General features: G+C 35.1%; 1 protein-coding gene across 6 annotated transcripts in view; it reads left to right on the top strand.

Moving 5' to 3' along the window:
* The window catches only part of LOC134793522 (3',5'-cyclic-AMP phosphodiesterase), a 534,412-nt gene that overhangs the window by 205,718 nt on the left and 309,837 nt on the right, over positions 1-18,857 (top strand). Inside the window, exon 1 of one of the 6 annotated variants that reach the window (XM_063765114.1) lies at positions 5,172-5,356. The exons of the other annotated variants lie outside the window; for them this stretch is intronic. The gene's annotated coding sequence lies outside the window, so the exon portion shown is untranslated. Of the gene's footprint in view, positions 1-5,171; positions 5,357-18,857 lie in introns of those variants that run through there. 6 annotated transcript variants of the gene reach the window in all.

Genomic DNA, 18,857 nt, shown 5'->3' with positions numbered 1-18,857 from the left:
TTTTATTTAAATATCTAAAGATACAGACTATAAGCACAGAATAAATAATAGTACTACCGTACAGAAAGGAAACTTCCTACAAAACCGAAGTTTGACAGCGGTTCAGGGTCGAATCATACTATCCCTTTCTAATATATGGCACTATCCCTTTCGGCTATTTAGGGTTGTCAAAATTCAAGTGATTATCTTATCTGTGGTCGTGCACGCAAAAGGAAGTCAAGTGGTGCCAACCCTAATAATTGCTCGGAGCAATGCTGAGCCGAGCGGAGCCGAGTTTGGCCGAAGTCAGGAGTTTCGCACCCCTGCTATAAGTAGGTAGCTACAAAAGTTTGACACAAGCGAAACGGTGTAATTCAGGTAAGTAGAGTAATTGTAATTAAATATGTGTACAAAACGCGAGAGTTTAAAGTGTTATGTAGCGAACGACTTGGAAAATCTACTTTAGCTCAGCCATGCCACAAACAATTTACGCCTGGGATTTTCTGTACGGCACTATAAAAGTGGCGAAGAAACCGTGCTAGATGACGCTAAACAAGCTTTCTCGCTGATTAGATTTTTAATGCATAAACGTAAAAGACGTCCAGTCAGTTAAGTGTACAGTAGGCATGTACAGCCGAAGAGTTTAATTTTAGTACCATTTTTGTACCTTGTCACAGTGACTCAATATGTATAAGTCGCTAGGAACCTCATACTTTTGTCACTGTGACAAGGTACGAAATGGTACTAAAATTAGATTTCTCGACCCCTGCACTGCTTAGATACTTGAGGATACTTCTAACTTCTTCTCTGGGGTTACCTGAAATTAATTGTGACTATTAGACGTCAGTTAAATATAATGTACCTACCGTTTTTGTAAAACCCGAAATAGCCCTATATTTTAAATTATTTTATGCTCTTTACGTAGGACTGAATCATGTATTTAATTAACGACTTCGTATTATTATATTGTCTCATTAAAAATTAAATAATAAACCAAAGAACGAAAAAGAACGTAATAATACCGGTATTTTTTGTATGAAGAAAAAACCGGTTCCAAGCCTTGACTGGACGTAGGTAGGTAAAAAAAGACACTCATTTTCATGCAGGGTTAACAGTTTTTACTATTATTTTAACCTATGGTGAAAAAATAATAAGTAAGGGTAAAATAGCAAGCCCAATCTAAAAATTAGGTTTTCCTTTCACAAGTCTTACACTACCACAAAAGGAAGTGTTTTGTTTATCGAACAGTTGCAAAAGCGATAGCCAAAAGGGACGCCGATAATGAACTCGGAAACAGGCTATTGGAAGATCGAATGGTTATATTGGTTGGATCTAAAGAACAGGAATGTGGCATAAAACACCTATTAAGGAGTAATGGTGTTTGTATTGGTTATTCGTAAAATCTCATTCACTGCTTGTTTTCGATTCAAGAGGAGGTATTAAGGAGATGGAGTGTTTTTTTTTAATTGCACTTTTTAATTTGCGTGCAGTTGTTACTAACCGAGTACAAATAATTGGTAACTCGTCTACAATTAAATTAATCCTATTTAATATCCGTAATATCCCTTTACTTATTGACAATTCCTATTTCATTACCCATTGGGATCAATAAAATTAGACACGAATTAAGAAAAATACACAAGTAATTATTTGATAGGGTTAAATACATTTGGTCAGATGTATTATTTACCACATTATACGCATAGATTATGCTACTATAGACCAAAAGCAAAACAATAACAATAATAGAAGATAATACCGGTACCGTATAAGTATGCTATTACATTATAATGGATATATCTAATATCTATCTAAACAGGACATTACACACCTATACAAATGTATGCATAGTCACCACATTTCCGCACAGCACGGAGAAAATCCTGTAACGTGCCTATCTATATCTATATTTTGTACTTGTAAATAAAGATTCTATAAAAGCAAAGGTCTCAGGTCTACGTCACACGAACCATTCCGTTTTTTACAATATAAAAGTGCACTTATCCTGTTTATGTACTGCCCGGATTCGTGTGCTAAGAGGAAATAGTCGTTATCGTGTATTGTGACGTCACAATGTACCTACACACTAATTACTGTGACACACTTCAATGAGCGGGTCGATTATGATGACTACTGCATCTAGTAGATATGATGAATTATCTTCTGTCAGTCCTTTTTCACTATATAGCAACTGCCTGCAACTTTGGCTGCGTGGAATTTGTTAATGACACTCCTGCACAAGGTTCCGCCATCGCTTTACACCTCATTTCACTTCTCACCCTTTTCTCGGAATAAAAAAAGTAGGCACCTATTTAAAATGTTGAACCAGACTAATCTGTGTTCCAAATTTAATGTATCGATAGTAGGATAGGATAATCTAGATATTGCGAGTTATCTACTAAAATACGTATTTAATATGATTCAAGTTTTTATTATTTAGTTGATATTATGTTTTACTTTATTACTTAGGTAGATGATAGATATATGGCTAAGAAAAAATATTACATAATTACTTACTTAGTAAAGGATAAAATGAACGGATAACTTTTAATAAAATGGCCCATAAGAGAGGGTCGAGTATTTAACTTGTAACCGAAAGAATTGCATGTACCTATTAGAGATATAGTTTTTTTTTTTCATACAAGTGGGGGCTTGAAACGTTAACTTATTGCAAGAAATAAAAAAGTGTTTAAATGAAAGAATTGTTCGTAAACTCAACATAAAAATTTTCACACCTATTCGACCTTATCCGAAATTTAAAAAAAAATCATCTAATTTGGTTCAACGGTCTAATAACTTGTTGGTAAAAGTTGCTAAGCAGACAGATTAAACGGAGTGATTATTTTAGGTGATACAAGATTATGTGGACGCATACTCATTACTGTGAGCAACTTTTGTTAGAATAACCCTAAATGAATCGTAAAAAAGTCAGGTGTTCCATATTTTAAAGTTCAATGCTGCTACGGAGATATTGCGATCATAGAAATGAAAAGTATGTACAATCGCGTACACAGTATATTCTGTATCACCTAAAAATGTCACCCAGTATTAATACGAACTAAACCTCGACTTTTCACTTTGACCTAATTGCCAATAGGGTGGAGATTCATAAATTTGCTCGCAGTCAAGGGCAAAGTAGGGACTGAAAGGTTGCGCTGGCCCGTGACGTCAGCATTCGTGACAAACCGAATAACTGTCAGTGGCAGGGCAATATTTATGTGTGGCTTTAGTGGATCATTCAAGGCTTGCATCCCATCTGATTCGAAAAGCCGCACACATTTATAGCTGTGAAATGTTCATCAAATATAATATTATATTTGAAAACAGCCTCATTTAATTTTTTCATTCTTATCTAGACTATGTAGGTATTTATGTTACTTCTTGACGGTTCATTGGAAAATATTGCACTCTCATACTTTGAATAAAAATATTATAATGCTTATTTAATATAATTAATGCTGTTAGGTTTCCGTGCTCGCGCGATTGCTGTTAAGCCAAGGTCATTAAAGGCCACTCCAGAGTTTGATCGAGCGCTTGCCACATAAACTGTTTTGATGAAATTATAGATCGCTTGGCCACATAACCAATAGAGAGATCGTACATATATTCCTACAAATTGTTACAAAAAGCATAATTTTACAGAAGCGTCACTTTCTGACTCACTCAATGACCAAACGTGTACGTCAGTAACAGCTGTTGTAACACTTAACCTCACGATTGTGTCACAGGTCACAGTTCGCGCATTTTACTAACGGTCAAAGTTTTGAATATGGTTGTGTGGAATACAACATTTAACGACAAAATGTTACTAAACAAGAATGTAATATCATCAAATGCTTTGCAAACTTGCACACTTGCGAAGTCGAACCCTGTTAATCTTTTTTTAATAATAAATAAAGATTAGCAATCAATGGCTTTTTACACTTTTTTCCTGTGTAACTTATCGTTTTGTGTGTACCCTTACACATCATCTGCTAAGATCGTAAATATTTAAGATTTCAAAGTCTCCTCTGTGTGGAATAAGTAGTTATATTCTTTGATAGACTCGAGCTGGTAATACGAACTCGTGGATTTCACACACCGCTACACATCAGACGGTTGTCGAGTCACATGCCGTGATGTAAAAACTGTTCTTTATTTTTGTTGCCCTGGATTATACTTGTATATATACAACATTAAATGCTGAATACAGTGCACTAGACGTACATACTTTTTCATAAATACGTAACGTTGTATTTATGACATATTAACTTCCGCCCACGACACATTTTTACCGTGCACAAGATGCATGGTAAAAATATTTTGTAGGTATTTCAAAGATACACTTTACATCATATCGACCACCAATCTTTGCAAATAATAGCGAGACAAATTGATCTGCAGTAACAACAAACGCACTTTCTTACCTGTATGTAAAAAGATAATACATGTAGTACCTATTAGTAGATAAAAATTATAGTTAATTAGATTTTTCATTTTTATAATATAACCAACGGAGACGCCATGTCTAAAATTTTCGGTACAAAATAGTCTGCCGTTTTTTGCGGGGGAGGGGCACATCAAATGTATAGGTACGTCATGTCAGATAAACGTCAGTCCATACATATGGTTGACATGTGGTTGACCATTGGCCGCCTATTTTCGACAGAGGGGAACGCCTGTTAATGGCGGCTCCATTGTTAATTACTCCGAGTTTATATATTATCTGCCCGATTCTTTAAGATACGTCAATTAATAGATCTAGAAACGATATGGATTAGATGTGTTAGTGTCGAAAGTGACTTGTTTGAAGAATTGTCACATTCGACACTAACATATCTAATCCATATCGTTTCTAGATCTATTAATTGACGTATCTTAAAGTTCGAATCGGGCCGTATGGTGGGTATCATGATTAGTTACGGTGGTAGCGCCGCAAGATACATAACATACCTTATTTCAATTCCTAATCGCAGTTATAAGCATATTACTTGTGTTACATGGTCGTAATATTGCTGGCAACGAATGCTCATTTCAGGGCAGGTTGGTCGTTGAGAGGGCTCTTAAGTTTAGGATTAATTCAAAGTTTTTCGATGTATGGATTCAGATTGGTCGGGTTTAATAGTCGAGGCTACAGCCACTGCGAGCACTGTCCGCTGCCGCTCATGCTTTGCCGCCGCCGGCGAGTTCGCGAGCGGTTCGCACGCACCAGTCGAGCAGTCCTCTCCTAGCCGCGAGTGAGCGCGCAGCCAAGCGGCGCGGCTCCGCTCAGCACATGCTCACGAAATGTCACCTACCTTCCTAAATCGGCAATAACATCCGACTATCCCGTACCGCCGAAACGCACCATTAGTGCGCGGTGGTTTCATAGTGTGAAGTTCAAGTGTTCATAGGTAGTGTGTTTATAACCAACCTTGTTAATGTTATTTTTTTAGTTTCCTTTGCCGGTGTTGGTAATTAGAAGTGTGTATGTTGTGTTTCGGCCACGCTTCGTTTACTTCTTAAGTAAAACAGGAAATAGCTGTGCAGTGATGCTACCGCGTGTGCCTATAAGTATTCATACCTAATGTAATTAAATTTGAACGTGAGGTCTTGAATCCGGTTTTTTGTTTACGGATCGGGTTGACCTTGGCGGTAAGTCGCACATTAGGAACTATATTAATAAATTAATTATGTACGATTTGTATTCTGCATACAACTTAGGTAGGTATGTCTAAATGAACCGTCCATTATCGTATCGAATGTATTAGCAGAAGTCAATTGTCTGTCATATACCAATTGAAGTTTAATATATGTGCAAATATAGTAACCAACGATATATCGGTAAACAATGCTAAAGAGGTAGTTGTTATTGTTTTGTTGTTGTTTACGTTTATTATATATTTCCAATCGTTTGATAAAATAATAACATTTCACATTTATAAATTTTCTGTACATATAACGTACAGAGAATTTATAAATGTGAAATGTTATTATTTTACCAAACGATTGGACAATGCTTTATTCGAAGCTAGTATAAACATATTCCGATAAATGTGCGTTTACAATTTTACAAGAATTCCAAACATGTTATTTTCTAACTATGGATCAGGCATCTTTTGTTCTCACACAAATTAATAAAACCTATTCATACACCCAACAAACTTTTAAAAATTTCTGAATTTAGTGATAACTGAAATAATATGTTTCACGGTAAATAAGTACATATAAATACGCCTGAAAATCATAATTGAATACAAGCAAGGAAGTATTCGACGGAAATAAATCACAAAATATACCTAGATGAGAACTGATAGATACCAGCCTACATAATATTAGAATCGCCGCTGGCGAGTACGTGCCGCTCATGTTACAAGCCGTCCGCTTCCATAGATCGCAAATATATACACAGTTTAAAACTGCCACGAACAACAAACAAACAACACATTGGAACATTGATCCTTTTTTTAACATTTGCGTTCGTGAAATTTGAACGAAAATTAATTAAATCATATAAATTTCAACTCGTTTTAAGGCTCAACAAAAGCGAAAATTATTATTCATAAACTTTATCTGTAATTTAATTATTTTGTAAAGTCATCATTTTGTACTCTTCACGACTTTGTTTCTAAAACAATTGGTTTATGTCTTTGTATAGGAAATCATCCTGGGTCCCTGAGGCCCTTATAAAGGATTTAATCCAAATCAAATTTTGAATTAAAATGGAATACAAGAAGGTTGGAATTCAAAACTGCAATAATGACAAGGGGGACTCAGGAGGATACTAACAGCATTAGTGTTAACGTCTGGTTCTATGACTATAAAAGCCAGTGCCTAGTTTCAGCAGTAATTTCCTGGGGTGCGATTTTGTATTTCGATCGCTCGATTTCGTCACTCGAGATCGGTGGAAAACGGCGAAATGCTAATAATACACGAAATAGAGCGGTCGAAATTCAAAAATCGGCCCTGTGTCATAAACTCGAACAAATTTTGAAACAACCGTAAACCTACAAATAAGCGACACATTACTCGTACGTTATTTCACTTGTAAAAGAGTATTTTGCCATCTATAATTGTATGCGTTTCAACATTATATATTTATTTTGTATAAATGTTTATTATGTAGATATACAAAATATTTGCCCGAATAAGACCTCTCAATACCGATACTCAGGTAATAAGCGATATTTCGACTTGCTAGTCTTACTAATTGTTTTTGCTTTAGAATATAACTCTAAAACATAAATAATAGCTAAAAACTAAAATTTTGTAAGTACTTATAAATCCGTAGACGTAAAGTAAGTTTTAAATGAAAGGTACACTTATTGCACAACTTATCTCCGTTTACAAATATACAGGTAACTTAATAGTTACAATTTGAAGTTGCTGGAAGCTGGAAATAATAGTTTCCGCTGGCATTCTCGTTTCGAAGACACCTGGCACATGAAGGCGGATTTCGAAACAATGTGCTTACTCCGACTCTGACACAAGTTTAAGAGAAAAATGCACTAACGATGTACGCGTTGAATATATTGATGCTATCTTCCTTTACCGGCACAAAGTAGTTGCACATCTTGCGAGTTGTAAGCTCTTCCAACTCCAGCCCCTTTACTTTGTCCGATTCTGCCGCTCTTTAGAAGTTTCCAAAAACAAAATTACTTACAGCTAGGTAACAAATCGAATTATTTTATTGAAGACTCGTGTTTTGATTTGTGATTTTTAAGAAATCGCACTACTCGAGTATCGATTTCGATTTAAAAAAGAACTTAAGTTTCCAAGCCATTTTGAATCGCATATTTTTTATGTTCGTTGTACCACTTTTCATCAGGCATTATGAAATTGTTTATAATTATTGGGATTTTTAAATTTAAATTGAGTGTTATGATAATATGATAACGTAAAAATTATATTAATTAGACGCAGAAAATGAAGAAAGAGTCTGAGAAGTGTACTAAAGCCCCACTCATTGAGCGCAGCTCTGCTTTTTGCCAAACAACATTCATACTTGAGTTAGATTTTACCGACCACCGCACAGAATAAAGCAGATAATATATTGCCTTGTGCGTGCGTATCCACATCCAATGTGAAGACCGCCTTAGCCAGAGTTCAAAGCGACACCGCCGATTACGATTTCGAGGTTGTAAACAAGTTTATGGGAATCTTTCAATTACAAGCACATATGCTTTTACTGTGTTCTGTAAATCATAAATCTCGTTTTGTAGCCAATTTCATTTCGTCTTATTGTTGAATAACAAATGTAGATACCTACTCAAAAGTACGTAATTAGGTAACTTAATGTTAATCTGTCAATAATTAACTGGGCCGCTTCTTGATTTGCTTAGGTAAAGTAAACGTTCAAAAAGGTTGTAAACTTAAATTATCGGCCAAAAGTCGGACTATATTCGGCAAACAGGTAGAACTGTCAGAATGTCAGAAAGGAAAATATTTTTAGCTAGGCAATAAAACTACTAACAGATTATTTGATGATAAGCAAAAGCGAGAAGGAATGTTACGTGTTGGCGGCTACGCGCCAGATCGTAAATCGGTCAATAAAGTCCAGTCAGTAGAAAGAAACATGTGTCAGATCCTACCCTTTTGAGACATGCCAGGTATAGCCTAAATTCTTCCTTCTGTTGAAATAACACAGCCCACAACCTTCAAAGACTTTAAATTAACTCCCCAAAGAAACTGTAACTGCTATAAATTTAACTTGATTCTTGTTTCAGCCTGGTCTAACTAAATTAAAGACGAAATACTATGCCCGAAAAGTTACATTTTCGACAGGCCAACTTGCATTATTAATATTTTTTTCCTTAATGTGAGCCCGTTCAATATTTACGAGGGATTGGTATTAAGTTAGATTTATATGCTTGGATTAATTTGGAGGGGTGTACAGGTCAGGAACTCAGCTGATCAGGAGGGATCGCATGGCAATAAATCAGAATCAAACAAACGGATTTTGAAAAAGAACGTCCGAATATTTTCTGGTGTAACCCTTATCAAAGTCAAGCCACACTATGTGACTGTTATGTGTCGTTGTGCAGTAAGTCAAGCCACACTATGTGACTGTTATGTGCCGTTGTGCAGTGTTTTTATTATATGTAGGTACTTACTGATTTTGGACATATCACCCACTTATTTCCCCTTCGGCCGCGTACGCAACCGGAGCTTCGTAACCAGTTGCGATCGAATACTTTTTCGGTCTTGTACGAAACCGATTGCGATCAAAAACTATTTTCTTCTCATACGTAACCAGTTACGATCGAACATTTTTTGTTTTTGTACGAAACCTCTCGACCGTTCGTAAAACCAGCAAAGACTTTCTTATTATAAATTTTAATGTACTAATAATGCACACGTTATACAGGTAATTAAGCATTAAATTATGAAACTAAGATGTTGTATAAAAACCCGGTTTTTTCATACCTAAATATCTTAAACAACTTACAATTAATGTGCTTTATCCCCTGATTTATAAATTCAAAGTTAAACAACCTTCTTATTGAAGCACACCGATCTACGAATGCTCACTGTGCGTTCAAGCGTTTTAAAACTCCGTCTTTAATAGACCGGGAACGATATACGGTCACGATAATCTCCTCAAGATCCAAAGTGAATCGCTGAACATCCACGAACTGTTTCAACAGCAATTTCAAGTCGAGGGGATTAAGAATATACCCAAAACCGAAACCGTGACTTGGGTGCGGAATAAGAACTTAAGAGTTGGGTAGGTAGGGTGAATGAGAATTTGATTTTAAGAGTCTGAAAATACGGGTCAATTTTTACAAGCTTTTGTTCACCTACTTTCATCTGGCTTGGCTTGGCTAATATATACCGGTACATTAGTAGGTACTTAGGTAAATCTTGTAAGTTAAATTTAACGGTTTTTATGTGAGTTAAGATTAATTTAAACCTTTGACTTGGCGCGTTATTTGTTACCAACTAATGATAGTGTTAGATATGTACATTTTCATTTTATTTATTGTAAGAGCGTAACAAGTATAATCATAATATAAATAAGATTAATAATGGTGAAAGTTTAATGTCAAATATTTACTAATTCGTCAATTTAATTAAAAATCTGGCATCAGAACAAACTTGCTTGCAGATGCTTGTTCATTTGTAAGACTTGCCCCTTTATATAACCCAAAATACTTCTAACTTTCTTATAATTAAAACGTGTTTTGTTTCTTGAGAGTTTTCACAAAAATAATTAGTGTTGATGAGTGTTTACTGTATACGCAGAACAGTATCACATAACAGTCTATAAATCAATACAGTTATTCGACGAAGCCGTCTAGACGGGGCAATCGTGCGGGGTGCGAGGAATCGCGCGCACCCGAGCTGCATACATCGCCATTGTTAGTGGCTCGGTACTACTTACAGGGCTAGCGTGTCTTACTTGAAATGTTTTTGTTATTGGGCAGTTGTGTAAAAGTCTGTGACAACACTACTGTGTTCTTGTGCGGTGTCGGCATTTACGCAAACATCAAAGGCGTCGGTCCACTGTTACTTTTTACACTGTGATAGCATTATGTTATATCAAAGCAAATAAGTAGTAGTACGCTAGTGCCTTGTGCATTCATTGTGCAGTTCACCTACAAATAATTCAATGTGTTCATGATAATAAGAAACGATAGATTATCATTTTTAAGAAAAGTGTCTTTTGCCAAGGGTGTCTTTTCTGCAAGATTTCCGAATAATCAGTTTGCATAGTTAAATAGGTAACTAATCAGTTACTTTACTAAACAATGCCATTTTTAATACAGTTGCTCAAAAAGTGCTACTTTACGTAGCTGTTTAGCCATTAGACATTTATTACGTACAAAAAGTATTGTTACACGATATAAAGTGAATATTTATTTGTTATTATATAAATAAAACGTTATAAAATACGATACTTATATCACTAAAATTTTTTTTTTTTGGCTGAATGGAACTATAATTGAAAAGTAAAAGCGGCGCCCGCCATTTTCAACTGAAATTTAGTTGAATCAAAATAATTATCTTAAATTGCAACTGTATGAGTGTTTTTGTATGAAATGAGTTAATGTGATTAGTTTTGGCAATGTAAATCAACGCTGAACGTATTTTATAGTGCTGAATAATAGATAATATACAATATCATTCAAGTTCAAGAGAAAATTCGTAACTGTAAGTGTAATAATCATGTTACCAATATTTGTTTTTTTTGGGATTTTTTCGCAAATGTAACGTCGTTCAATGTACGTGTGAAAGCCTACGGCTCATAAAAGACATCTCGGGACTCGTAAATAATAACATACTTTCCACACTTGCATTGAAATGTACTGTTTATTTGCAGCCGTGTTGCATTACAATAGCGCTGTCTAATTGCATTGTATATTGAACTCGTACAACGTCCCTTGAAGTGCGCGATGCCACCCAGATAGGATCAATATCGTAATAGTTGTAATAAAAAGTAAGATGCTCCATTGTACGCAAGACTGAATAGTTATGAAACGCCGTATACGCAGTGTCTTATATTATAAGTATGTGTTTATATACATTGGATGTAGTGCATCATTATTTCCCATCGTATTTTCACAGAAACATACGAACGCGTCTTGCTATTTCAGTCAGTCTCGGTACAAAAAGCACTGACATTGACTAAATTAGCATGACAAATACAAACGTTTCCGAGAAAATACGATGGGAAACAATAGGGTATTTTCCTACTAGTCAAATCAGTTACTTTTTTAGAACTGTCAAAACGATTTGCTAATATGGAATTTATATGAAACATTACATCGTGACGTCACGGTCAATTCACCTACTTTTCATACTTCTATCCGATTTATTAAATTGATTTGTGTTTAAAAATAACTCCTATCTGAGTTTTTCTAATAATTATCTGGTGCTTTATTTCATGCATGGTGTAAAATAATTTATTTTAAATACAGTATAATACCCTATTATGCACTACATCTGTACCCCATAATATATGTATTTCTGCGTAAACGTTGCTTCGATATATATAAGTTCCAGTGTGGTTGATTCCTATTGCCAAATAAGTTTTGTATCAATGATCGTAGAGTTCAGTTTGTTATTTTTCGGACCAAGATCAACTAATTGTTATTTAATGTATAATGCATTCTACATTAAATGCAATCTTATAAAGCCGATGATCGTGCTAGCATTGATTATTTCGCATGAATGCGTTAATCGCCGACTTAGAAACAATGCATTATGACGCTTCGTATCGGGTTAGGTTATCCCGTTTTAGTACTAAGGCTAATAAAATATAGGAATATTGCTTTAAAATGTGTGCTTTCGCTTAAAAATTATTAACGTAAATAATAATGACACTATAATACAATACAATGTACGTAATAACTTAAAAAGTATCTGGCACACTATTTTTCAAGGACGAAAACACTCGTATCTCTGTCATGGAAGAATATAAAGAGGTAAACAGAACAATTTCACTTCCAGTAAACCATGTTTTATTACTTATATTCATTGGTAATGGTGCTTGAATCCCTCATTGCGTCACAAAGAAGTGCCTAGTCTAATTGGGTATTAATTGAAGCCGCTCATACTAACGGAATAATTGTAGAATATTGAAAAAGTTGTATCGAAAAGGGTTTTTAAAGGAAAAAAGGAACAAGGGTGTGATAAGGGACGCAGGCGACCCTTCGAATTCATAGACAATGAGTTTCTGCCATCAGGCCCCATTGCATTGGTCTTTACATTTATTATAAGTTCAAAGGCGTAGCGGCCATTCAACGCACGCTCGGAAGATCTTGCTTCTTCATATCGTAACATTTGGGATTTGAGATCCCTTTGTGAGACTTTAAGCCTTCGAAATCTTTGTTTACATTTTGAGTCATCCTTTGAGTAAAATTAGAATTTAATTATCAGTACACGTCTACGTCTCAGATGCGATGTTTTCACGTAGGTACACCGGTTTATAGACACATGACAAAATCAATTCAATAACGTCGAAAATATATTAATATATAAAATTTTATAAGCAAGGAATCTGCAAGCAATAAGCTGAACATGTCACGTAGTAGTCGTTGACTGAGATCCGGTATTGAACGCCCAGGGTCATCAGGTCTTCATAATATCTTATCTTATATTTGAGAGTCACGTTTTTTTATCTTCCATTGTGAGCAGGTTATGAAGTTTTGAGCTTTGACAGAGTACTTAAAACTTAAACTAACGTCACAGATGATAATTAGAGTTAGACCAAGAGAAGGCTGCAACGAGTTTGTAATTTCATAGAAGTTTGACGTTTAAAATAACACTTGCACTGCGTGTGCTATCAAAATCGTTGCAGACTTTTCTTTGGTCTTTTTAAAGTGCAATTTAGACTTACGTTCGTGATATTTTTCTATCGAGCTAAAGTCAAAACTTAGGGTTCGAATCGCTGAAGTCCCTAGCCTAGAGAAAGGCCTCAAGTATGCTAATAAAATTTTTGGCAACCGTATTGTGATCTAAATAGCGCTACGATTTTTCAAAAACTCAATTACTGCACATTAAATTCTAAATTCTCCTCGTTTGTTGATATTACCCGCTTTTGGGTTTTTTGGAAGTCTTATTTTTTTTTAATTTGTAATACGTACGAAATGACAGTATTTTTGTCTCATATTGAAATTTGATAACTCCTATGTCAAATGGCATTCCATATTCCATATTCGTCTGTAAAATCAAGTAAAAACTAAAACTTTTAGGCGTTCTGTTATGCTGGCCTTACTTTAATTTTCCACTATTAGATAAATGTTACAATATGAGCAGAATTTTGCGGTCAGTTTTCAGAAGTCGTTTGGCCAGTTTTATACTGATTTTCCGACACTCGAATACGTTATCGTGTGATGAAAATGGTGACGCGTCACATGAATACCACTTATCGGCTTCGATGCATTATTCAACGCTTGCCGTCGCCGATCACAAAAATAGTTTGAATTTTAATCCCATTCAGCACATTACGTTTTAAACCGGTTTCGTTTGTACTGTTTGATTGTTGTTTAATTGACTAAATATAAATGTATACATATGCCAGACCTCATATGTTTACGTTTATATTCGGCCGATTTGCTGTATTTTAGATCTAATTCTTCTTAATTAATCTTACGTTTTTAATTTAGTGTTGTCGCCAGATGAATTTCCAAGCAGCTAAACCTATGCTACAAATGCTTTGCGGTGTTTTCACTGCATATTTCAGGTTTTACGATTGTGTAAAAAATAGCTACGTGCTTATGGATCTGCATAAGTAATTTGACGTTTGATTTAGAAACTTAAACGTTATATTAATATCATTTGTGTACTATACGCTGCAGAGATAAGTGACCCTCACCTGCAAACAAGTTTATATGTACATAGAGAAGAAAACAAACTTAAGTTATTACCATTTTTACAAGGCTTTTATGGTACAGTTTTGTCGTCGATTCTCCCCTTGGTTTTATAAAGTATAAACATAGAAAGAGCACTCGTGAATTTATGGAGTGTGGTATATAAATGACAGTCGATAATAGTCGCCATATCTCTCGAAACTGCTCCAACAGGAAATCTTCCAGTGACCGTGATTAAGTTTATGAATGTGGCTACTGACGGCAATAAAACAGACATCTCTACGGCATCGGCATTTAACAGTGGAATATTCGTTTCAATAATAATTTTCCTAATTATAATAAGAGCATTTAATAATGTTTTTTTTTTCTCAAATTGATAATTGTAACCATTATCCCTTTATTATTTAGTCTTACCGACACAAGTATAAGTTTACAGCTTGCCAAATCACTGTTACTTAAATTTAGCCAGAAGTTGTTTTGCTTTTAAATGAACGAACTCGTTAAAGACTTAGTAACGTAACACATTAATTTCCTATTATTACTGTATAAAAATAATGTTTTAATTATTCTCTAAGTGATCTTAGCCCTTGTCCTACTTCGACTCTTGTTGTTAATTTTATATGTATAAAGTATTTGTTTTTCATAAGAGGGAAGTATAGCACGTGATCGTCCATACAAAAAGGGAAAACGTTTTTCCACTTCTATAGTTATTTGTACAACAAGAGATCAAAGTTTGATATTTCTTCGAGTGCTTATTTTGAGTCCCGTGCAAGCGAAAGATTCTATAATAGATTCACGAGCGTAGCGAGTGAATCTAATTTAGAATCTTGAGCGTAGTAAGGGATTCAAAAGCGCACGAGATGTAAATAACTTTGATCTCGTGTAGTACACAAAATTTTTCACCCTAAGCAGTGAGAACATACCTAGAGGGACAGAGATAATAGAACCCAAGTAATTCGAACTTGTATTAGACCCCGCATGTTGAAATGACATTTGACTATAAAGGTCACTTGAATGTCATTTTGTCTCACTCAGTGAGCAAAATGCGATTTTGCTCACTGAGTGAGACACACTCAGTGAGCAAAATGCTATTTTGCTCACTGAGTGAGACAAAATGACTCAGTGAGCAAAATCGCATTTTGCTCACTGTTTTTAAGAAGCAAAGTACCCTTGTTCAAGCTGCTGAGGTGAAAAATATTTTCCATTCTCCATGATTTTTTAGTATGTTATTGACACAATGAAAAACTAGGTTTATATTTTTTCCTATTTTCAAAATTTGCAATACAAAAAAAACGTTATAATTAAAGCGAAACCTATAAACGGTATCGTCTTGGGTCGTCCCATTCGTTTTTCGTCAAGTTCTTAAATTAGTCCTATTCTGCTTTCGTCACTCATTCTACATTGAAAGCCACCGACGATTGTGACGAATGTAGAATGAGTGACGAAATCAGAATAGGACTAATTTAAGAACTTGACGAAAAACGAATGGGACGACCCAAGACGATACCCTATAGGGAATAACCTAGAAGACGATAACCTAGAATATATTATGCTGAAGCGATCGACATCAAAATCAAAGTGATATGTTAAGATTTAGTTAGTGGAAAACGTTTTCTCCCGAAATGGAAATTGTATGAAAAAACCGTACAAGTGCGAGTTGGACTCGCCCACCGAGGGTTCCGTACTTCTTAGTATTTGTTGTTATAGCGGCAACAGAAATACATTATCTGTGAAAATTTCATCATCACTGTTTATGAGATACAGCCTGGTGATAGACAGACAGACGGACAGTGGAGTCTTAGTAATAGGGTCCCGTTTTTATCCTTGGGGTACGGAACCCTAAAAAGTACCTTTTGTCAGTAGCTATACTTCTCTCTTAAATGGACCATTATGTAATCGGATGCAGTATGCCATGCGCCTTTCATTCCCGCGAAACCTGCGTGACATAACACCCTTTATGAGCAAGTGTTTTTATTTAGCAAGAATTTGTAAAATCTAATTAATTCACCCCCTTGATTGCACAAATTCGTAGATATGGTGCAGATTTATTATATTAACATAAAACAAACAGTATAATTCAAGTACATACTTGTCTGATATCCGATATAATATAGGTAGGTACCTATGCGTAAAATGATACATATATTTATGTAATGGCGTAGATATCGATGCTTTAGAGATAACCGTTATTTGATATACTGTGCAAACAGAAAGTTCTACGTACGTAGTTAAGCGTAGTCAAGGATATGTAATTATTGTTGAAAAAAAATATTCAATTGTGTTACGAAAATTAAAATGTAAAAATATTATTTTGTATTTATATACATACCTAATTCATACCCTAATACGCTAGCACACTTTCATGCATGTAACTTAAACAGAAACTGCTTGATTTTCGTAACACAATGGAATCAAAGAATTTTACACTAATCAGCAGCCGTACTAGGAGTCGACACTAACTTGACGTTTACGTTAGCGACTCGATCTCAATCCATCTCCCTCGCACTGATGTATTGCTGCAATAGAGAGAGAATGCCACCGAGTTCTCGCAGTCGCTAACGTAAATTTCATAACATAACTATGGTTTATTTGCAATTCGTCCTTATCCTTATATATCAGATCTTATCAAGGCACTTAAGTACTACTTATGTCCTGAATATAAAACAAAAGTGTGGTGGAGGCGGTTGGCGCTATTTACTTGATTAGGAACAGTAAGACTAATCCGTACCTAATATCAGATTAATTAATTACTAAACAATGTTCTCTTCCACTTCCAATAAATTATTCACATCGGAGTTTATTGATGTCGTGTTTATTTACTTTATTTAGAAGGCTAAGTTAAAAATATTGATATGGAGTTCAAGGTCAAGTGGGTCGGCATTTGACTTTTAGAAGATTTTAATCTGCCTGTTCCAAAAGTCTGTAACTTAAGCTTAGTAGTAACTGTAGGTAAGTAAGTAGTAAGAAGAAATAAGTGATTAAACCCGCCTTCCGGGGCCTGCATGTGATACAGCACTCAAAGCAGTCATCCAACTAGAGTTAAACCAAGAAAAGTCTGCAGCGATTTTGATAGCCCACGCAGTGCAAGTGTTATTTATACGTCATAATTTCATTGAACTTTGACGTTTAAAATAACACTTGCACTGCGTGGGCTATCAAAATCGCTGCAGACTTTTCTTGTTCTAACTCTACACAAATACTAACTGTACAAATAGGGTTTACTTCGCCTGAATAAATGTTTTTATTTTTATTTTTCTACTGATTACAACTATTCTAGGTTTACTCGTAAGATAAAATTAAGTACGCTGCAAGTGTCTGGGGGTCGTTCTATAGCAGCGGTCGGCAACCTTTTAGCAACCAAGAGCCAATAGTAGTTAACGGAGGTGACGCGGGCCGTACTTTGTTAATATTTATGACTTTATGAGACATTGTCGTTTGTCACTATTACATACAAAATAGCCAAGGCGCCTCTCGCTCCGCAAGTGACAGTTTCGCGAGCAGCATGCGGCCCGCGGGCCGCAGGTTGCCGACCGCTGTTCTATAGTAATCTTTTTATTAGGTACCAACATGGGTACTTAATAATAATTATTATACATACAAGTCACCTTTTGTGATTTATTTGAGTCAGTTAAACATCTTTTGCCGATTCTAATTAAGAGTTGATATGGAATGAATTATTAGCCAATAAAACATCCCTGCTCACCTTACAATGAAAGAAGCACGTGGCAGACTAGATGTTGCGCGGTGGCCAGATGAAACATTTCAATGACGTGTGCAGCTTATCAAAGTAACCACTAAGTACTTTGCCTGTTGGGAAACTAATAAATGTTCTAAAAGTTAATTATACATTAATCCTTTTTTAACATACATACACCAAGAATAACCCGGTGTATGTAAAAGTTTAAGGTTTTATGTTTACTGGTAAACAACTAAACACGGCCACAAAATATTGTTTATTCTTATGTCAAAAAGCTCCTGTCACCTATGGCATAACCCCGCTCAAAATCGGTGACAGTAACAAAAACAATTTTCTGTAACTGCCCTCTAAATCTCTGTTTTCCTTATAGCGGGTAGGTAATAAGAAATTACTTCCTAATTTTCTGATATGTTTTATAAAGCTTAACTACACATCATTTATGTTACTTCTTTTGGAAAATGTATTACTGTCCTATTGTTTTTGAGTTGACATTATTCCAATATTACAGATTTATTCATCTTTAAATATTATGTATTCAGCAGAATTCATTGTAAAATAAACCTCAACTAAAATGGTTGTACTAATGTATTTTTAATAAATGTAAATGTGTAAACCATCCTTAAGACTTCTACTTGTACGTACTGCAGAAAACATGCATTCAGTTTTATCATGATCAAACAATCATTCTAGTACTTATCTGGGCCGTTGTCCTCTCAACATATTAACTAACTAGCATAGCGTTTTGTGCATCAAAATACATACCTATTTACATATACACCATTTCACATACCTGATACAATTTTGTTACATATGTGTGAAGTCTGTCAAAATTGGTGTCATTATTATCCTCTAGCCGCACAGACGTTAAAACTTGCCAAGAAAAATGCAATTTTGATTTGTCAAGACAA

The sequence above is a fragment of the Cydia splendana genome, chromosome 9, assembly GCF_910591565.1.
Source record: "Cydia splendana chromosome 9, ilCydSple1.2, whole genome shotgun sequence".
In the NCBI taxonomy this organism is placed as follows: Eukaryota; Metazoa; Arthropoda; class Insecta; order Lepidoptera; family Tortricidae; genus Cydia; species Cydia splendana.
Note: the sequence above shows the minus strand (reverse complement) of the source record. Positions and strands in the feature narration are given on the sequence as shown.